Source organism: Petaurus breviceps, unplaced genomic scaffold (assembly GCF_028583685.1).
Source record: "Petaurus breviceps papuanus isolate PSGF00001 unplaced genomic scaffold, PetGlider_PUasm1.0 154, whole genome shotgun sequence".
Classification (NCBI taxonomy): domain Eukaryota; kingdom Metazoa; phylum Chordata; class Mammalia; order Diprotodontia; family Petauridae; genus Petaurus; species Petaurus breviceps.
The window spans coordinates 8,225,066-8,248,103 of NW_027185715.1; the positions used below are offsets into that span (position 1 = coordinate 8,225,066).

At 37.7% G+C, this 23,038-nt stretch overlaps 1 protein-coding gene across 3 annotated transcripts in view; it reads left to right on the top strand.

Annotated features, from left to right (window-relative positions):
- The window catches only part of USP15 (ubiquitin specific peptidase 15), a 165,144-nt gene that overhangs the window by 14,318 nt on the left and 127,788 nt on the right, over nt 1-23,038 (top strand). The window lies entirely within an intron of this gene.

Here is a 23,038-nt window from a genome sequence, read left to right on the forward strand (position 1 = left end):
CATAAAGTCTCTGTATCCTACTTTTTAAAATGAATCTTTATGTTTCTTTTGTGTGTGTGTGTGTGTTGTTTTCTTTTTTTTAATTTTTTTTTAATTCTTTAATTTATTAATTTGTTTCCTTTTAATTTACAGGATTCAATTCCACAATTCCTTGAATTTCACATTTTGTCCCCCTCCCTCCCCTCCCCCTCCATGGCGTCTTATAATCAAGTATAGGATCTGTAGATACTTTCACATTATACAGTGGTCAGGTTATAAGGATGGATTGTACCAGCTGGGATGAAAAATGGTATAGAGGACATAAAATCAAATAAGAGAACAAAAAAGATCAGGTATTTTGCTTCCACCTGGATATAAATTTAGTTCTTTCTAGTTCTTTCTCTGGATGCACGTTTTTCTCTCCATCATGTGTCTTTTGGGATTGACTTATATCCCTGCATTGTTGAGAAGAGTCCAGTCTATCAAAGTTGGTCATCACACATATGTTGTGTCCGTAATTGTGTACAAATTCCTCCTGGTTCTACTCTTCTCACTCAGCATCAGTTCTTTTAAGCCTCTCCAGGTAAATATGAAGACCGCCTGCTCCCCGTTTCTTATAGTGCAGTAATATTCCATAACATGCATATACCACAACTTGTTCAGCCATTCCGCAATTGATGGACACCCCCTTAATTTCCAATTCTTTGCCACAACAAAAAGAGCTGCTATAAACATTTTTGTACATATGGGTCTTTCTCCCATTTCTATGATCTCTTTGGGATATAACACTAGGAGTGGTATTGCTGGATCAAAGGGTATGAAAGTATTTATAGCCCTTTGGGCATAGTTCCAGATTGCTCTCCAGAAAGGCTGGATCAGTTCACAGCTCCACCAACAATGCATTAGTGTTCCAGTTTGCCCACATCCTCTCCAGCATTTGTCATTTTCCTGTTTTGTCATCTTAGCCAATCTGACTGGTGAGATGTGGTACCTCAGAGTTGTTTTGATTTGCATTTCTCTAATCAATAGTGAATTAGAGCATTTCTTCATGTGCTTATAGATAGCTTTAATTTCTTTCTCTGAAAACTGCCTGTTCATATCCTTTGACCATTTATCAATTGGGGAATGACTTGTATTCTTATAAATTTGACTCAGTTCTCTGTATATTTTAGAGATGAGTCCTTTGTCAGAGACATAGGTTGTAAAGATTCTTTCCCAATTTCCCACCTACTTCCTAATCTTGGTTACAATGGCTTTATTTGTACAGAAACTTTTCAATTTCATGTAGTCAAAATTATCCATTTTACATTTTATAATGTTCTCTAATTCCTGTTTCGTCATAAAGTCATTCCCAATCTTTATGTTTCTAATGTGTTTTTTACTGAGCAATATGAATAATCTATCATTCAAGTGGTCTTGGTGTTTCTACTCCAGTCTTCTCTCAGTTTGTATATTTTTCCCCTTTAAAATCTACCATCAAAATTTGAAGTATATTTTGCTTGTGTCTAATTTTTCTTGTACATTCCAATTATGAGCGATAGTAAAAGTCCTTCCCCCTTTTTCTTTATTTCAGGTCTTGTGTTTCTGTTTCAAAATTTATACTCACCCCTGATCTTTTTCATGGGGCATGCTTCAAAGTCCTCTCTTCTATTAGTTTTTTTTTTCCTTATAGTATTATACTCAGTGTTTAGGGGTAAATTATCCTGGATTCTAAGCCTTTGCCTTTTCCCTTTTGGAATATCATATTGCAAAAAAAAAAAATTCTCCTTTATTGTAGTTGTAGCTTAATTTTGTGTAATCCTAACTCTAGTTTCTTAGTACTTAAATTCTTTCCTTTTTGCCTGCCTTTAGTACTTTGACTTGGAATCTGGATTTTTACATTCACATTTCTGGGTGTTTTCAGCTTAGGGTTCTTTTAAGAGGTGACTGGTGTACACTTTTTTTTTTCACTTTGCCTTTATTTCTAATTAATCTGGACCGTTTCATGAATTTATAAAAAAAAAAAACATTTATTAAGCACTTATGTGTCAGGTATGGGGTCAGCCACTAGGAACACAAATATAAACAAGCAGAACAGTCTTTGCTTTCAAGGATCCTACATTCTGATAGGAAAAGCAGTACCTGTAGAGGAGTAGTGACCAAGGAAAAGTGTTTTGTACAGAGATCATACTTTGGAGATGTTCAGGAAATAGTTTGTAGGGCCTGAGAAAAATGATTACCAATTAGAATCTAGGGCCATTGGGTTGGGACCTTCAGTTTTGGATGGGGGTGGAAGCTGGAGAACACATGTAGATGACTGGGGAAATGGTGAGGTGAGCCTAGGACTGGACAGTTTAAAGAGCTTTCTTGAAATAAGGTATCTGGATTTTCTGTTTGGTCAGAGTATTCAGGAAGTTAACAGGAGGGCATGCAGTCCAATTTGACCCTCCACCAGTTTTTGTATTGCTGAATTAAGAATAATTTTTTACTTCTTTAAAGTTCCATTTTATTTTAAAATGTTAAAAAGTTTGATTCCAAGGTCCCTTGGGGGGGAAAAAAACACAACAGGAAGCAGATTGGATTTGACCCTTGACCAATAGCTTGCTGACCCCTGAGTGAGAAACACTGTCAGTTTTCAAATCTGGTCACCCAAGCCTAGAGTTGCTTCCCTCATAGATCCCCTCTCTCAGGGCTTACAGAATTTTGACTGTCTTTTTCTACAGTCCAGTCCTGGATAGAGGAGCCCACTGCTGTATTTTTTTTTTTTTTAATTTTATTGAATGTTATTCAATTTGGTGCCCATTTCAGATCGATGCTAAAATTTATGTGAGAGAAATGGGTTCTTCTACAATCTTTCTGAACACTATCAATTAATAAATATTATTAAGTACCCCACTGCCAGTCCAGTGAACAGGGGAAATGGTGGTAGCCAAAGCATAATCAAATAATTGTGCTCTGTCCTTAGTAAACTTTTCTCCCTAACTTCTGTAAAGTAAAATCAAAAGTTTCATTATAGTCTAGCAATATAAATCACCCCTCATCTATGAAACTGTTTTGATCTACTAATATGAAGAGAATTTAAAATTTTATATATTGTGTTCCACACAGTTACTCATCTTTTTTTATCAAATGCTTTATTAACTTCTAGTTTATATCATTCATTTCCACAAGATTTTGAGTTACAGATTTTCTCCCCCTTTTTTTCCCCTACCCACCACCCCAAAATAGCGATCCCACTGGATATCCCCTCCTCCAGTCTGCTCTCTCCAATATCTTCTCCCATATCCCCTCTGACTTTCCAGTAGGCCGGTGGATCTCTGTGCCCCAGTGCCTGTATAACTTATTTCCCAGTTAGATGTAAAATAATATTAATAATGGTATACATATATATATATATATATTTAAACGTTTGATTTTAAAGCTTTGAATTCCAGATTAATTCCCTTTCTCCTTTGTCACACACCCTTACTGGGAAGATAAGCAATTCAATATAGGTTGTACATGTGTAGCTATGCAAAACATTTCCATAGTGGATATATTGTAAAAGACTGATGATATTTCCCTCCCTCCTATCCCACCTCCCACTTGTTCTATTCTCTACTTTGATACTGTCCCTTTTCAAAAGTGGGTGCTTCCAACTTCCCTCCCCCCCCCCAGCCTGCCCTCCCTTCCATCATCCCCCTCTCATCCCCTTCCCCCCTACTCTCTTGTAGGGTGAGATACCCTATTTAGTGTGTATGTCATTCCATCCCTAAGCCAAATACAGTAAAAATAAGGTTTACCCATTCCCTTTTGCCTTCCTTTTCTTCCCCTCCATTGTAATCATTTTCCCTTGCTTTTTCTATATGGGATAGTTTACCCCATTCTGGCTCTCCCCATCTCCTCTTATTATATTCCTCTCTCACCTCTTAAATTTCACCTTTTAAGTATTATCCCTTCTCATTAAATTGTTCCTGTGCCCTCTATCTATGTATACCTGTACACATATATACACACATTCACATATGTGTTCATACACCCATATATCCTCCTATATAGACATATATATGTGTGTATATGTATATGTATATACATTTCTATTCCCTTCAACTATTCTTATGCTGAGAAAATTTTCTTAAGTTACAATTATTGTTTTTCCATATAGGGATGTAAATAGTTCAACTTTGATAAGTTCCTTGTGATTTCTTTTCCCTGTTTACTTTTTCATGCTTCTCTTTCTTCATGTATCTAAATGTCAAATTTTCTATTCAACTCTGGTTTTTTCATCAAGAATGCTTGAAAGTCCCCTATATTCTACTGAATGACCATATTTTCCCCTGAAACATGATACTCAGTTTTGCTGGGTAGGTGATTCTTGGTTTTAGTCTTCTTTGCCCTCCAGAATATCATATTCCAAGCCCTTCAATCCCTCAGTGTAGAAGCTGCCAGATCCTGTGTGTTATCCTGATTGTGTTTCCATAATATTCAAATTATTTCTTCCTGGCTGCTTGTAATATTTTCTCCTTGATGTGGGAATTCTGGAACCTTGCTATAATATTCCTAGGAGTTTTGTTTTTGGGATCTTTTTCAGGAAGTGTTTGGTGGACTTTTTCAACCTCTATTTTGCCCTATGGTTCTAAAACATCAGGGCAATTTTCCTTAAAAATTTCTTGAAGGATGATTTCTAGGTTCTTTTTTTTTTTATCATGGCTTTCAGGTAGTCCAATAATTTTAAAATTATCTCTCCTGTATGTATTTTCCAGGTCAGTAGTTTTTCCAATGAAATATTTCACATTGCCTTCTATTTTTTCATTTGTTTGGATCTGTTTAATAGTATCTTGATTTTTCATAAAGTCACTAGCTTCCATTTGCTCCATTCTAATTCTGAAGGAATGATTCTCTTCAGTGAGCTTTTGGAATTCTTTTTCCATCTGGCAAATTTGGCTTTTTAAGGCATTCTTCTCCTCGTTGCCTTTTTAGCCTCTTGCCATTTTAGTTAGTCTATTTTTTAATTGCCTTTTTGAGCCTCTTTTGCCATTTGAGTTAGTCTTTTTTTTTAAGGTGTTATTTTCCTCAGTCAGGTTGTTGACTCTCATTGTATAATTTTCTTGCATCATTCTTATTTCTCTTCCCAATTTTTCCTCCACTTCTCTTATTTGGTTTTCAAAATCCCTCTTAAGGTCCTCTATGGCCTGTAACCAGCTCATGTTTTTCTTGGAAGCTTTTGGTGCAGGAGTTCTGACTTCACTGTCTTCCTCCTGTTCCATGCTTTGATCCTTTTTGTCCCCAAAATAGGAGTGTAAAGTTGGATTGCTCTGTTTGCTCTACTGCCTTTGCCTGCTCATGTTGCCATTCAATTACTTGACTTCTGGTCTTTTTGCCACAATAGGACTCTGCCACCAGACAGGGGAGCTTCGTCCCAAATGCTGGGGTTTTCTCAGCTGCCAAAGGTGTTAATTGGGTGCCTTCTCTGAAGCCTCCACACGCTCTGGCAAGCTTGTCACACATCCCAAGACCTTCACCCTAGACTGCAATCCAGATCCAAGCAGATTAAATCAAAAGCACTTACCCCTCAAACTGGTTGCTTGGTCCCCCTACACTCTGCAGGCCAGAAGCTAAAGCTGCCACATGGCAGCGGCTGCACAGCTGGGGCACCTCTGCCGCTTCTCTCCCCGGAGGCAAAGGCTGACTGAACTCCCAAACTACCAGATCCCAAAGTCCACACTGCACTGATCTCTCACTTTGTCCTTAGCAACTATGGGTTGATAATTCTGGAAACCACCATAGCTGCTGGTGACCTGAAGTCCCTCCAGCTGGCGACTAGTCAGGCCTGCCCTGAGGCTGAAACCTCTGGCTTGAGTGGGGCTGGGGTTGGCTGCGCCGCATCCCCTTCCTGCTGGGTTGTCCTCAGCAGGAGGTTAGCTTCTCTGTGTCATTTGTGGGTTCTGTAGCTCCGAAGTTTGTTCAAAGTCACCTTTTACATGACTTGGAGGAGGTGGGAGCCATAGCCCTGTGGAAGTCCTATTTCTACTCTGCCATCTTGATTCCATCCCCCTCCCAGTTACTCTTCTTTATCTTGTGCTAGTTAGAAATTTGCAAATATAATTTAATGACTTCTAGATGTTTGCAGTTCAATAATTTAATTTGACCTGAAACTTAGTAAATTTGAAATCAGTAATGGTATACATTTGCATGCCTTAACATATCATTTCTTCTCTAGTATTAAAGCTATAATTTTTTTAACTATTTATTTTTAGTATTCTTTTTTAAAAAAGACTTTGAGTTCCAAATTTTCTCACTCATTTTAGTACCTCACCCACCGATTGAGAAGACTAGTAATGTGATACTTGCTATACATGTGAAGTCATGCAAAACATTTCCATATTAAAGGATGTAATTTCTTGGTTTGTCATTCTCTAAAAGGTTGGTGGTCATTTCTGTTTATGCCTTTTATTCAATGCCTCAAAAATGAACAGTATCAAGAGTTTACTCAGTGGTGGGATCAGACTTATTATTTGATAAACTTGGAACTTATCATGAGGAGAAAATAAAACCCAACTTATCTCTGAAGTAGGTAAGGCAGGATGTTGAGCAAAGATACAGTATTGACTCATATGGGTGTGGTTTCCCTGCGTCTCTGTTGCCCAAGATATTCTTTCTGGTCAGAAGCCTGAGGAAGGATCTGCTTTTTTGTACCCCAGAGCCCTGAGTTTCAATACCTTTTAAGGAAAAATTAGCCTAGTCTTTAGGGAAATAAGGCCTGGTGATATTGTCCTTACTACACACCTCCTGAAAAATCCTAGAAGATTGTGGAGGCAGCATGATGCAGTGGGAACAGCACTGAACTTGAAACTATAAGACTTAAGTTCACATTCAAGCTCCCCTCATTGACTGGCAAGATTTCATTCAGGCAAATAAGAATTTCTCTGGCTCTCAGTTTCTTCCCTTATAAAATAAGGGCATTGGAGTAGATGACCTACTACCCCATATGAATTATTTTTAAAATCAATTTATGTAAAATATTTTTAAAAACATAACCAGAAAAGGTTTGGATTTGTCATTTGTTTTCATTTTTGCCTAAGGAACTAAAGTGACTCACCACCAAGATTAGAAAGCTTGATACGTGTTGTACTTTCTAACAATGAATGATAAGGAGGTGGCATGGTAAAATGGAAAATGCCCTGAATTTGACTCCACTACCATTCACCACTTCACTTGTATGACCTTGTGTAACACTTAACATCTCTGATACTATCTACTTATCTATAAAATGAGGCAATTAGACTAGGTGATACCTAAATCTGTGATTCTATGTTTTCTCTCAGATTATGCTGTAATTATAGTTTATTGGAGGGGGAGGTGTCACTTAGACTTCATTTACATATATCAGTTTAATTGAATTGGCTATTTTTTTTAAAAAATTTGTTTAACATCTTTAAAGTTTTGAGTTCTAAATTCTATTCCCTCCTTCCCCCCATCTCCCTGAGACAGTAAGCAATCAGATATAGATTATATATATGCAGTTGTTCAAAACATTTTCATATTAGTCATTTTGTAAAAGACTCAAAAGAAAAGAAATTGAAAAATAGCATGCTTCAGTCCATATTCAGTCAATATCAGTTCTTTCTCTGGAGGTGGATAGTATGCTTCATTATTCCTTTGGGATTGTCTTTGATCATGGTATTGTTGAGAATAGTTAAGTCATTCACAGTACTTCGTCGAACAATATTGCTGTTACTGTGTATAATGTTCTCCTGGTTCTTCTCACTTCACTGTCCATCAGTTCATATAAGCCCAGATTTTTCTGAAATTGTCTTGCTTGGCATTATTTACAACAGAGTAGTATTCCATTATGGTCACATACCACAGTTTGTTTTGACCATTTCCGAATTGGTGGGCATCCCTTTGATTTGAATTGGCTATCTTAGTAATCTATAAATCTGATTCCTTAAATTCCTTTTATGAGTGTGTTTATTACTGTTGTTAAATATTAAATGACGGGAATATGCCTGGCCATTTAAACAAAGCACACAGATAAGTGAAATTTATGTTAGTTGAAAAGAAATAATTAGATGATTTTTTTTGTCCTATTTGGAGTCTTCCTTGTTATAGACAGAATAAAAATACTTCCTATTAACATCTCACAAAAATTGATCTACCTTTTTGAAAATGGCATTAATCAGTTACTTTTCCCATGAACTATTTGTAGAGAAATATTCCTTCTCCCCCGCCCCTTTTAATAATGCACTTCAAATCTTAAGCAGAATCTAAATACTAAATAATATGGTTTTATCTTTGGTTTATGTTTTTGCCAGAGTAAAATACTTTAAAATGTTGGTTTCTGAATTTAAGTATATAGAAATGATGTGATGCTATTCATAGTTACTGATCTAATTACTTTAACCTCCTTAAAAGATAACACTTTTTTGGGTCGTTTCTGGGCAGATTAGTTGCAACAAACAGAAACAGTGCATAACAGAAAAATATTCTTTGGTATGTATCATATCTTAATTATTTCTTTTTGTTGAACTTCTGTTTACAGTTAAATGTGCTTATAACAAACCTCAGCTTTCATTTGAACACCTCAAAATGGCTGCCCTCTTTGACTGACCCCGTGACCACAGGAGCTCCTTTCTCTCATTGTTACTAAGTGGGTTCAGGACCTTTATCATGTCTCTTTTCTTTATGTTTGCCATTGCCTTAAACATCTCCTTAAATCTAGCCTGTCCCTACTTAAAACATCATTCACCTCAGTGTCGAGCTAGCAACAGTGGAAGATGGAAGTTGTCTACTAGGGATCACAACTATCTCCAGTAATCTACCAAATCCTTACTTTCTTTCTCTGGCCCACTTATTATTCATCCTGCCCAAGACCTTTTCCACTTTGGTATTTATGATAAAATTATTACCTTTTCTTTGAAATACAGTTGAACATTTTGTTCTTTATGTACCCAAGGATCCTGTAAGCTCCTACACAGAATGTTTCTCTATGATAGTCAGTTAAAAAAAGATAAGACTCCTGGATTTAGACAGGAAAATATGTTGACTATTCCAGCTTGTTCTCAGAAGGGGACATAAAAAGGCAGGGGGAGGAGAGTGGCCAGGTTGTTAACCAGTTCTAAGAGGGATTCTTGGGTATTTTCATGCAACAGGAGGCCCTGAGTAAGCATAGCTCAGTAAAGAGCTATATAGTAAAATTGTAAAAATAGTGTAAAAAAAAAAAAGCTATGTAGTAAAATAGTAAAATTGGTTGATCTTGGTCTATCACTTTCCCTAACCAGCCCCAACCCATCAATGAAACCTTTTACTGCAGAAGTGGAAAGAAATGTTTCTGGAACAAGTTATAACAATGCATTTTCCTGTAGAACATGGTTATGCTTCAGGAAGACAATAGTTCAAATATGCTCTTGTAGATAGACTTAGGAATCTTAACAACCATATGTAACAATGTTTCCCTGAGAAAATATATTTCAAATTCCTAAAACCCAACCACATAAAAACTTTGAAATATAATGCATTCTTTTTAGAGGAGAAAATAAAGAATTAACAGGATGCCTCTTTAAACTACAGTTTATGAGGGGAAAAAATGAATGGGTTTTAACATAGGAGAAATAAGCCAGAAGAAAAAGGATCTAATAGAATAGTAGGAAATTACTATTCAGAAGGGCTTGAGTGTGAGAAAGTGAATAGCAAAGAATAAAAACAAGCTATTAAATAGCAACTATATAACAAATATGAGACTCCTCTTGTAGTAGGTGATGTCATACATTTTGAAGAAGAAATATCTTCCATGTTTATTGAAATACTGAGAAATTCACAAGGAGAATAAATTTGTTATATAGTTCCCAGGAAGAAAAGAATGGCATATCTGGATAGCTGGTGGTTCTCTGGTAATAGGTATAAAGCATGGACAATCTCGAACTGCGTTGTCTTGAAGTGCACATTCAGGTTGTGATAGAGAGCTTACAAAGGCTTGTCAAACCCACCAGTTACTGCCCACTTAGCTACGACGATTAAATGATATAATCAATAGAATTTTGTAGTGAATTCCTTGAGATCAAAATTTTAGAGAAGTTGGAGACCTTGAGGAGGACCAAGTGGTGGTTTAATCTCCCCTTCCAAGTAGTGTGGAAAGGAAAAGTAAATATGGGAAATGAGTCTGGATATGTAGTTCTTCTTCCCCCCCCCCTCAAAAAAAAAAAAAAGGTATGATTTGTATATCTGTGGACCATAACACCGGAATGACAGGCTTCTGGTTAAAGGATAACTACTTTGTGAAGACTTGGGAAAGTATATTTGGCTGGAGACTTATCCACCCCATTCTGAAGGTATCTTTCTTTGAAATATATTTTGAAAGGCAAAGTGATCTAGGCTGTGATAAATATAGCACATAGAGTTGGAACAGACACACTGCCTTTACAATGTGAATTTAATCATGGATTGAAGTAAGGAGATATTGAGCTAGATTGTCTTTGGGAAATTATACAATGCCTTTTAAAAAATCTCAAATTCTTAAAAAAAACTTTTTAACATAAATATTTTCTTCTGGAAGCTGTGCATTTTTGACATACCAGTTTCAGAAAAAAATCAGTTACTGATATCCAAGTGGAGAGGCACACAGTGGGCATGAGTAAACCCAGTAGAAGAATTACAGAATGATAAGTGGTATTAAAGAAATCATTAGAGATGTACATATGTCCAGAAAAGGAAATTGGTCAATTCTGTAGTAAGAACAAAGATAACCGGAAGACAGCTTGATTATTTCATTGATGTCCACATAATGTCAGGAGATCTAGAGGAAGACCCACAACATATTGAGTGCACCTCCTGAGCAAAATTTTTAAGATTTGGGTTATAGTATCACAAGATGAGAAGGCATGAATTGGCTGTGGTTTGCATAGTTGGAAGAAGTATTCATTGATGAGATCACTGAATAATTGTGACATCCCTGGCCTCTATAACATTGCCTTGAAGGTACTTAATAAATGTTTGATGGATTGAACAGAATAATTGGATTTAATTTGAAGCCTCATTCTTTTCAAAGCAGAACACCTGATAAATTCTTGACTTGCCTTGCCTTGTTGACAATTACATTTCTCAAGAGACTGAAGAAGCAATTAGGGAAACTGCTATTATATTGTATATAATTCTAACAGCTGATTGCTGATGTGGAAGTGACAAGAACTTTGGGAAAAAGTGATCATGTGATTTTGGAATCTGTAATAGCAACAGGAGAAAATGCTAAATAGCCATGTACTTTGGCAAAAGCAGATTTCAAAATGGGAGAGAGAAGAAACAGGCATGATTCTGTGGCTAAAGACTCTCAGAGGAAATACTATTTTTGATAGATACGAGATCCTACAAAATGCAACCCTCACTGTACAGTTATGAATAATGAACAGGAGATTCTGAGAGCTTCATAAGGAATCAGTAAGGCAAGATAAGTGTCTGAACAGGACATCCAGCTCATACATACCTGCCCACTCTTAAAAAAAAAAAGCTTGACGCTTGCACCATACTAAACAATGAAAAAGGAAATAAGAATGGAACTACAGTAAGTGCCTACTTCCACCCCTAGAACTTCACGAAGAATTTTCCAAGTGGTCACGGGCAGTAGGAAAGGGGGTCCACCAGTGCCAGTATTGGGTAGCCTTTTGGCGCAACCACAGACCTATACTCTCTAAGGCTCTATTTGCTGAGGCAACAGGAAGGCCTTATGGTGGGGATGTTGAAAATGCTGAGGAGCATTCTAATGACCAGGACAGCCCAGGTTCTGAGGTCCCTAACAGCATCTCTTGAGATGCAATGGAAGGCCTTGAAGATTCCATACTCCAACTTACAAAAATTCAGCACTTCAAAGATGAGAGGAGGAGAAAATACAAGAGGAAACCAAGGTAGGGCCAACCAAATCACCCAAAAGTGCAACAGGTGGTGCAGCTGAACCCTGACACAGAGTCCCAATTCAGGAACTAAAGCAGGAGAGTAAATCAAAGAAAACTATGACCAGAATCCAAAAATTGCCATTTTAGAGATTCCCCAAAGGAAAGAGTATAACAGCTCTAGTATAACAGCCACAATCAGTAGCTATAAGGGAAGGAAAAAGCACATTTTCCACAAGGACTATATAAATAGCTAGAAGGAATGAAGAGATTTAAAAAACAAAAATTGTTCTGGAGGAAAAAATTGGAAGAATGAGGAACAGAGGAGAAAAAAATTAATTACTTTGCACAAGAAATGGACTCCCTGAAAATGAGAATAGATGAGAGAGAATGAATAACTTCATGGAATACCAAAAAATATTTGAACAAAATCAAGATTGAAAAACAGTGTTCCAAAAGTCTTCGTTTTTTCAGAAGAAAACGTAATATATCAAATATTAAAACAGCTGACCTGGAAAATAGGTCAAGGAGAACTAATTTAATAATCATTGGACTCCCTAAAACCATAATTTTCTTTAAAAGTCTGGACCGTATATTTAAAGAAATCTTAAAATTTCCAAGCTATATTAGAACCAAAAGATAAAGCTAGAAAAAATCCACCTATTGCTTCTTGAAAGGATCCTCTAAAGGAGAAGTCCTAGGAATATCACAATCTAAATTCAGATTTCTCACATCAAATGGGGGGTGAGGGGGGAGATGCTGTAAACATCCAGAAAGAAGCAGTTTTAAGTACCAAGGAACAATAGTGAAAGTCACACAAGACCTGGCAACTTCTTTTAATGAGAGGAAATTTTGGAATACAATATGCCAAAATATATAGGCTTACCACCAAGAATAACATACCCCAGCAAATCTGAATATAAGCCTACATTGTGGAAATGACACATGCTTATTACTTCCTCTTGGTGTTAAAAAAAAAAAATTTATGAAGTCAAGGCATGGATTAAAAATGTTAAACATCCTAGTAGGTGTGGTTACTACATTGATTTTCAGAAGAAGGGCAGTATTAACGATGACTGTGATATAAAAACATACATTAAAACTTTAAAAAGCAAAAAAATTATGAAAACTTGACCAAAGGGTCCCCTTTTTTTTTTTAGGGAAAAAAAAAGATTCTGGAATTAATAAACCTTGAAATTTAGCCTTCACACAATTCTTAAATTGTTTGCAAACTTGTGGAAAACATGGAAGCAGTCATTAGGAATTAACATGTATTCTCTAAAAAGTCATGTTAAGCTAAGGTAATTTCCTTTTTGACAGATTTACTGTACTAATAATGGAAGGAAATAGCCTAGATATAGTATATTTTAATTTTAGCAAGGAGTTGTCATTGTTCCTGTGAATTTCTTTTTAAAAGATAGTAGAATATGGTTAAGAAGATACTTTGATTTGATAAATTCAAGCTGGTTGAACAATTATTCATACCAACTAATGAGTCTGTAATGGAGTTCCACATACCTCTTCCCCTGCTGTTGCCATCATTTTTATCAGTCCTTTGGAAGACTACACAAATACGCACGCGTGCGTGCGCACACACACACACACGTTTGCTTATTGTATTTTGGAAATCATAGAATCGAGATTTGCAGGGTTTAAAACTAGGAGATAATTACAAGTCATCCAGACCAACCTCCTTATTTTACAGATGAGGAAACTGAGGCATAACTTAATTCTTTCAGTTCTGTAGGGGAGATCCAGAGTTCTTTTTCATAAGTAGAGGGGAAAATGAAACTGTGCAGATAGAATTCCTTCCATTGGTAGAAGATAGACTTTATGTTCAGTCATTTTTCAGTTGTGTTTGACTTTTCATGATCCTATTTGGAGTTTTCTTAGCAAAGCTACTAGAGTGGTTTGCCTGCTTATTTTACAAATGGAGACAGTTAAATGACTTGACTAGAGTCACAGAGCTAGTAAGCGTCTGCAGAGGCCAGATTTAAACTCAGGAAGGATGAGCCTTCCTGACTATTTTTATACTCTGTCCACTGTGTCACATAGCTGCCCCTAATTATTTTAACTATATACTCTGAGGAAGTACTGGTGAAAAGAATGTGGAACAGAAAGACACTGGTTTAAATGCGCATGGGGTTGGGGAGGATTTGTACCATGGAATCAACTAGGTGGAGAGCCCAGTCACCTTAACATGAGAGAAGACCTGGCTGGTTGTGTCCAACAGGCTGCTCATCTGTTTACTCTCTGTATAACATTGGGAAAGTCACTTCCCCCCTCTGGGCCTCAGTTTCCTAATATATGACATCTGTGCTTTGTGCATAGCTGACTTAACTGTACTCCTTTCTGTAAACTTTAAATTGCCATATAAATGTAAGGTATTGTTACTAGTAGGAAGTTGACCAAATTAAAAGTAATCAAACAACCTGACCTCACAAAAGACTGCAACTTTCCCTGTATTCTTCTTGAAGGAGGCTGAGAGGGCTTCAGGAATGAGAGACTATACCATAAGGCAGCTTGAGATAGTGAAAAGGGCTCAGTGTCTGCCAGAGAACGTGGCCTTGAACACTGCCACTACTACTTATCTGTGTAATTTTAAACAAGTTACTTAACATCTCTTTCCACATCCTGAAAACGAGGGAGCTAGAAGGTCCCTTCTAAGACTTAAATCTCCTGATCCGAGTTTGCCCGCTTTTGCTTTCCTGAACAGTTTTCTCTTCCCTTTAAATATTCTCGGTTCCTTCAAAAAGTCTTCTGTGCTAAGGTTTTAGGGAGAAACCTTCACACCATTTTTTTGCATCCATTTTCTTCTCTTCATGCTGCTTCCACCCTAGTAGTCTAAGCCTTTATCACCTCTTACCAGGAATACTGCTGGTGAGGTATCTCTACACTCTAATTTATCCTCTATGCAGCTGTGTTTTACACGAAGCATTTGTTCTGCTGTCTCCGTTACCTCTCTAGAATCACATTTCAACTCATCTCTTGAGCATTCAAAGTTCTTCACAACCTGACTTTTCTTACCTTTTCAGCACATAATTCCCCTTCTAATGTTCCTTGGTCCAACTAAATAGTTCTTTTTACTGACACTCCATCTCCTACTTCCATGCCTTTGTGCTAATTCCCTCATGCCTGGAATGTATTTTCACCTTATTTTCCACTTTTAGAATCCCTAGTTTCCTTCAACATTATCCTCAGATGGTACCTTCTGCATGAGGTGTTTTCTGATTCGCCTCCTCTCAGTTACTAGAGCCTTCCCTCTACCAAAAACAAAACAAAAACCAAATATATCTATTCTGTATATATTTTGCATCTCTCTATAAACAAATCATTGTGTGTGTGTGTAAACCACTTGAGTGTAGGGACTTACTCTGTTTCCCCCCCCCTTTTTTTTAGAAGCACAGTAAACTTCCATTCTCTTAGAGGTTTAACAGTTCTTTAGAAATACACATATGTGTGTATGTGTACACCCATGTGTGTGTATGTGTATATATGTGCGTGTGTGTGTGTGTGTTATTCAGTAAGATCTTACCAAGAAAGGGAAAGGGGTATAATATCCTGAATTATTTTAGAGAGATCGTAAAGATCTGGAAGCTTTTGTGTGCTTGTTACATGGCAACCAAACAAACTTTTCCTGTCTTAAGCTACATTAAGAAAGACAGTATGCAGAATGAAGAAAGTACTAGCTCTGTTCTTCTCTGCCCTGGTCTTCCCATTATCTTCCCTTTTCCTTTCTGGACACCACAGTATAACTGACCAGTACAATAATTCCAAAAGACATGCAGTCCACATCCAGAGAGAGAGAGTTGATGAACTCAGACTGCAGATTGAAACATTTTTCTGCTACATTACATATTATCTTACCTAAAATACAATGAAAGCCCCTGGCCTTGCACTTGGTGTGTGCTTTGAAATGTTTATTGACTGACTGATTGCCACAAGACATATTCAAATCTTCCCAATCTTAAAAAACCTTCTAGACAATTTGAATCCCTCCAGCTACTATCTCATACCTCTTTTCTTTTTCAGATGTCAGCTTTTTGAAAAAGCTATCTACGCTGTATATCTGTACTTCTTTACTTTTCTCTCTCCTCAGTCTATTTTGTTTTTGCCAGTTTAATATTGTATATTTAATCTGCTCTAAAATGACCCAGGGACCTTCTGATTGTCAAAACCAGTGATCTTTTCCCAGGCCTCCTCTCTTATGACCTCTGCAACTTTGTCTGCTCAGTTTTAGACTCAGTATCCTCCTTAGCTGGCTTCTTATCCTCTTCAGAAGTCTGTGCTTGACTCCTTCTGCTTCACTCCCAGGCTTCAGCTGCCGCCTCTGTCTCCACTGATAACTCCCAAATGCCTCTCTGCTGTGCTGCCCTCTCTTCAAAGCCCACACCCACAATTATCTGATGGACAGGGCTACCTCAGACTCATATTTAAAAGAACCTATTTTCTGACACAGCAGCCAACTGCACCTTCCGGATCTTACTTTTCTGTCTGCTGCCTTGTGTAGCATGCACTGCCCAGTGGCATGTTGACGTTGCTTCTTCATTGCCTGAGCAACCAGGAGGAGCTCCAAGAGCGCCCTTATGCTTGATCATGATGGATAGCTTCACTCTGCTGAATCAACTCCAAGTGTTCTCACAAGTGTGTGGAACCTGATTACCTAGAAAGGGAAAGGATTCTGCATAGAGTTGAGATAATGAATGAAGGAGACTGAAGAATTGTCTGAATTAAACCTACGGGGAAAGCTACTGTACTGCTACCAAACTGGACCAGGTACTCCCTGGGTAAATGGCTACCAGATGGAGCTGGGTAAATCGTTCTGTCGTTGGGTAGCTTCTGTGAGACTTGGACTAGACTAGTTGCTCATCCACTGGGCCCATCTCCAGATGTAGCATTTATGTTGGACTGGACAATGCACTACTGTCCTGGGCTTCATCTTTGATGAGCAGCTGCAGTCTTTTTCACCTTTGATCATTGGAAAAGTTGGGGAGTATTGTGCTTTCTTTAACTAGAGTGTTACCATACTCATAGTCTTTCTGGCTGGAGTGCTACAGGGCTGTTTTTGCTAAGCCAAAGCCCTTAGCCTAAGATGGACAGGAGCTTCTTCCCTCTAATTGCCTTAGAGACTCAACTCTGAGGCTATTTGTCTGCACAGGAGATGAGAGAAGACATGTCTCCCCTACCAACAGATTCTTCCTGGCCCAATAGTCTCTTACCTCTATGCGTCCTTCCATGTTGCCTTAGGTCAAGGGATATCTTAATGTTTTTATGACATGGATCCCTTTGGCAGTCTGATAAAGCCTATGGACTGCACAGAGTATGTTTGTTTTTTAAATTCATAATTGAAGGAAATTATAAACTTTAGTTACAAGTTAGTGAAAACTAAGATAATTTTTTTTTCCTGTCCATGTTTATGAAGCCCCTGGTTTATTGGTTTAGGGACCCAAGACTAAGAACTTCTGCCTTAAGATTATTCCTTTCATTCCAGTAATTTTCACCTCTCATACTCATATTTGAGAATATGTAGATGAATGACTACAAACAAAAGTATGAATATATTCTATGCCTTTATTGCCTTGCTGAGGCATCTTCATCTGCAGTTAAGGTGTTAAAAAGCTTTCACCTTTTTTAGGGTGAAAATTTCTGTTTTCTATTTGAAGGTCTTCCCCTTTACCCTTGAAAAGTATCTTGCCTTTTAACCTCAGAGAACTTTCTTAAGGCCCACTGGGACATCCCCTTTACAGTTACGTAAGAAAATGTTCATAATCATTGTCAAGTCCATAATAATAAAATAGAATTTTTAAAAATTAAAACAATAAATAACAGAGCCATGGAGACTTCCTGCCAAGATGCCTTTGAACCATTAATGACCTCTTTTTGAATCCATGTATTCAAACAGATCCAAATCCCTCTGGTTGTATTATTATCCATTCTACTGCTCACCATCTTTTCTGCAAGAATAGTGTGAAATAGTTTATTAGATGCTTTGCCAAAATCATTCAACAGCTTTCTCCTGCATTATCTACTTAAATAATTGTTTAAAAAGTAAAACAGGTAAGTTTGCCATAACCTGCCCTTTATAAAACCTTGCTGACCCTTTGTAATCATCACTTTCTTTTCTATATTTTCTCTGACTAAATGTTTCAAAAACCTTCAGTGGGTTCTTCCTTGCTTACTGGATGAAATCCACACTCCTTAGTTATGCATTTCTAGCCTTAATTTATACTACTCCCCTTCATGTACCTATTATCTTCTAGCCTTGAGGCAACTTCCCTTTGAGTTCAGTGAGTTCAGTGCTGGCTCACAACTTCTGCCCTTATTCAACATACATGTTTCAACCACCCTTACCTCACACACAGTTCCTTAATTTATTCATGTCATATGCCACACTCTTCCACTCAACCTCACTTACATACAAAAATACTCTTGTCTTATCATCACCTACCTGCAAATGCCCCTCTTCCATGTTCAGAAACTCTGAAATGCCTTTATCTGATCACAGTCTATTGTTGCTCTGCGTTGCCACTCCAGACTCTGAGCTCAGTCTTCACCGTGACCTTTAATCACTTGACCTCTCGGTTCTTTCCTAATCTATCACTACTCTTCCATATATTGACCCCTTGGTGACTCTCCACACTGTCCTCTTGAGTCCCTTGACCATTTATCATATCCCAAATCTTGCCCTGGGCAGCTAGGTAACATAACAGAGCACAACAGAGTGCCAGGCCTGGAGTCAGGAAGACTCACCTTCATGAGTTCAAATCTGGCCTCTGACACTAACTAGCTATGTGACCCTGGGCAAGTCACTTAACCCTGTTTGCCTCGGTTTTCCTATATGTAAAATGAACTGGAAAAGGAAATGGCAAACCACTGTCTTCCCCCCAAAAAACAAACAAACCCAAAAAACTAAATAAAGCCATGAAGATTTAGACAGAACTGAAAAACGACTGAACAACAGTCTTGTCCTGCCAAGCTTCCGCTTTGGATCTCTCCCACCAACTGCTGACATTGCTCCACCTTACATCCTGCTAAAACAAGCTGGAGAAAATCACAAAACTGGACAGAATTGGTCCACTACAAATTTATGTTAGCCTCAAATGGGCTTCACTGTGGCAAGATAATCCTTTTACATCCCAATTAACTAACATTCCACTTAACACAATAATTCTTCTAAAACTTTTCATCCTTTTTCAAACCTTCCATGGCTATCTTTGCCAGCGCTTCTCAGCTGAGAACCTTGCTTCATATTTTACTGAAAAAAATTGAGGCCATTTGATGAGAGTCCTTCTTCTTCCTCATCTTATCTTATCCAGATGCCTTCTGCCAGATATCTCCTCTTTTACTCCTATCTCAAACGAAGAGTTAGCCTTTCTCCTTACTGAGGCAAGCTCCTCTAAGTGTACAAGTAATCTTTCATGCCATCTTCTCCAGCAGATTTCCTCCTCCCTTTTACTTCAATCTCTCCTTGTCTGTTGACTGACTTCCCTTCTGCCCCTAAATATTCCCATGCTTCCCCTTCCTCATTCTCCAAGAACCCTTACCTGATTCACTCATCCTTCCTAGCTATCATCCTATATTTCTTTTCTTTTGTGACTAAACTACTTGAGAAGGCTGTCTATAATCAGTGCTTCTGCTTCCTTTCCCCTGAAAGGTTAGGTTAGGTTTTCTCTGTTTAACTTTCTGTAGTTTGGCTTCCAACCTCATCATTCAACCAAAACTGTTCTTTTCAAAGTTACTAATGATCTCTTAATTTGCCAACCTAATGGCTTTTTCTCACTCCTCATCCTTCTTGATCTCTGTGACTTTTGACACTTATTCAACTTCTCTTTCAGTTTCCATCACTACCGTGTCTTGGTTCTCCTTTTATCTGTCTGACCACTTCTCATTCTCTTTCGCTGGATCTTCATCCAGGTGATGTTCACTAAAGGTGTGTGCCTCCTAGGGTTCTGTCCTAGGTACTCTTCTCTCTCCATACTGCTTCACTTGATGATCTTATCAGCTCCTGCGGTTTCAGTTATCATTTCTTTGCTGATGATTCTCAGATTTTCTTATCCAACCCTAACTGCCAATTGAATATCTCATGAGTAATCCCATAGGACATCTTAGACTTAGTATGTCCAAAACTGAATTCATTTTTCCTCCAAAACTTTCCCCATTCTTAGCTTCTCTATTACTGACCACAGTCATCTCAGTCACCCAGGCATACAACCCAAGTGTCATCCTCAGTTTATCACTCTTATCCAGTCTGTTGCCAAGTCCTGTTGATTTTATTTTTGTAACATCACTCATATGCCTCTTTCTTTTCTCTTACATTGCAACCACCCTGATGCAAGCCTTCATTTCCCCCCTAGACTGTTGTAATTGAATGCTGGTTAGTCCTTCTTCCTCAAGTCTTTCCCCACCCCAGTCCCCCCTCCATTCATCTGTCAAATTGAAGCATAGATCCTACCATACATCTCTCTTTTCAATAGATTTCAGTGGGGATGTGTTATAATAAATAGGGATGGATGTAGGGGAGAGTCCATTCCACCTGAGTGTTGGTAGGGACATGAGCAAAGAACATAGAAATGGTGAAGGCAAGACAAGAATGGGGGAGAAAGTATAGTCTACTTTGGCTAGAAGGTAAAGAACATGAAGGGGAATAGGAGAAATAGCTGGGAAAGGTATATTGAAACCATCTTGTGGAGAGTCTTGAATGTTACTTGAATGCTAACCTACTGGGTTAGGAATTTATAATTTATTCAGTAGGCAAAAATTCAGAAGATTTTTAGTTTGGAAAGATGCCATCAGAACAGTCAGTTATAAAGAAGAGTATAGCAGTGGTCTGTATTGGAGAGGGGGCAGATTGGAGCAGGAAGAGTAGTTTAAGCAGCTTTTATTATAGTTTAGGTAAGAAGAGATAAGTGTAGAAATAGAAAAGGGGACAGATAAGGGGCAGCCAGGTGGCACAGTGAGTAAGAGCACGGCCCTGGCATTGGAAGACCCGGGATCGGTCCGGACTCAGATACTCGGCAGCCACACAAAATAACCGGCCTGTGACCTTGAGCAAGTCACTTAACCCCGATTGCTTAAAAAGAAAGAAAGAAGAGGACGGATAGATGGAAGAGATGTTGATGGAGGGAGAAGCCGCAGGACTAAAGAAATGATTAGATGTGTGAGATGAAGACAGAGCAGAGTGAAAAGAGTACTTTGAATGAACATCAGAGCAGCACTGAGCTTAGTTAAGGTTCTCTTGGGCTATTCAGATCTTAGTGTTCAGCTGTAGCTCAAGGTTGTTGTTTTGGATATTAGTTTGCAGCATTCACAGGTGTTCTGAACAGATTCTTGTGGTTTTAGTTTCTGGATACTAGTCTGTTTACACCTATTAAAAGTTGGGGGGTGGGGATTGTTGTAGATAAATTTGTCATTTCCTCCTTCTTCCATTATTGTAAAGCTGAAAATAGACTTGTGATACTGTGGTACATTTTCTTATCATGTGCACCAGTATGGTGACAACTTGTGTTTCTTAGTTTTCACCCAGTCTTTAAATAACTGATATTTTATAGTTAAACTTGCAGTTATTTGAACATATTCAATCTTTGAATAACAAGTATATCCTCTTTTCACCTGTGCCCTTTATTCCTATAGAGGAAAAGTTGTTATATTGGAACAGACAAGCCCTGTGTTTTGTTTTTATAAGTAATGTCAAAGGACACATTATGAGAGTGTGCTTTTATCCCTTGCCTGACAACAGTTATTAAGGATTAGGAAAATAACCCTTAAAACATTCTTTATGCCCATTAGGGATTTACCATGCATGCATTCATTTATCATTTAAAGTTATTTATATTTTCTTGCACTAATTCTTAGGGTAACATGTTACATAAGTATTTTACCTGCTGTGGAAAATTATTCTTTCTAAGTTTATTTTTTATTTTTTTTTCATTAGCTTATTTATTTTTAGTTTTCAACATTCACTTCCATAAGTTTTAAATTTTCTCCCCTTCTTTCCCCCCTCCCTCCCCAAGACAGTATGCATCAGATATAGGCTCTACACATACATTCCTATTGCATAGAAGAATTATGACGAACAGGAAAAACCGTGAGAAGGAAAGAAAAAAACAAAATGAAAATAGCTTCATTCTGCATTCAGACTCCATAGTTCTTTCTCTGGATGTGGATTTCTTCTAAGTTTTAAGGTGTACTCTCTAATATACTTGAACTTATCTGAGTTCATTCCAGTCCTGTCTCTGCCTTCATCTTTCCAAATGGATGATTCCTTAAGGGTTTTTATTATATATCCCTCTCCATGTTGAGAAAGAAGCTACTTGATCATTTTATTTACCTCTTTCAGTCCTTTTTCTCCAGCTCTCAAATTTTTCTTTAGGTATAGTTAATAGAACTGTATATAATTTTATTCTAGGTACAGACTGCGACTTCTGTCTCTTGTTTGAAACATGAATAGCTACAATTCTATTATTTTTCTTCCGTCATGTTCAACTCTTCATTATCCTATTTAGGGTTTTCTTGGCAAAGATACTGGAGTAGTTTGCCATTTCTTCCTTCAGCTCTTTTTACAGAGGAAACTGAGGTCAACAGGGTTAAGCGACTTGCCCAAGATCAGATGGGCAGTAAGTGTCTGAGGCCCAGTTTGAACTCATAAAGATGAATCTGCTTGACTCCAGACCTCTAGCACTCTTTCTGCTGCAGCACCAAGCTGCCCATCACATTTCTAGAATAACAACAGGGTAAGTGATGAAACTTGAGTATCTTTATAAAAACATGTTACCACCTCAGTAGCTAGGTGGTGTAGGGGATAGATCACTGGGCATGGAATCAGGAGATTCGTTTTTATGAGTTCAAATCTGGTCTCAGATACTTAGCCGTGTGACCCTGGGCAAGTCTCTTAATCCTGTTGACCTTAGTTCCCTTATCAGTAAAATGAGCTTGAGAACAAAATAATAAACCATTCCAGTATCTTTGGCAAGAAAACTCTAAAATGGGGTTACAAAGAGTCAGACATGACATTTCCAAGTCAAATATAGATAAAATACTGCTAAGACAAAGTATGAATGTCTGAGGCAAAACTAGATTATTCCATTGGGGCTTTATTACAGGCAAAGAAATGACACCGATTTCTCTTAAGTTTAAGATAATTTACAAAATATATTCTGTTAATAAATTTTTTTGTTGCTTCATGTCTTTTTTTTTTAGTCACGATTTGCCTTTAAACATGATCA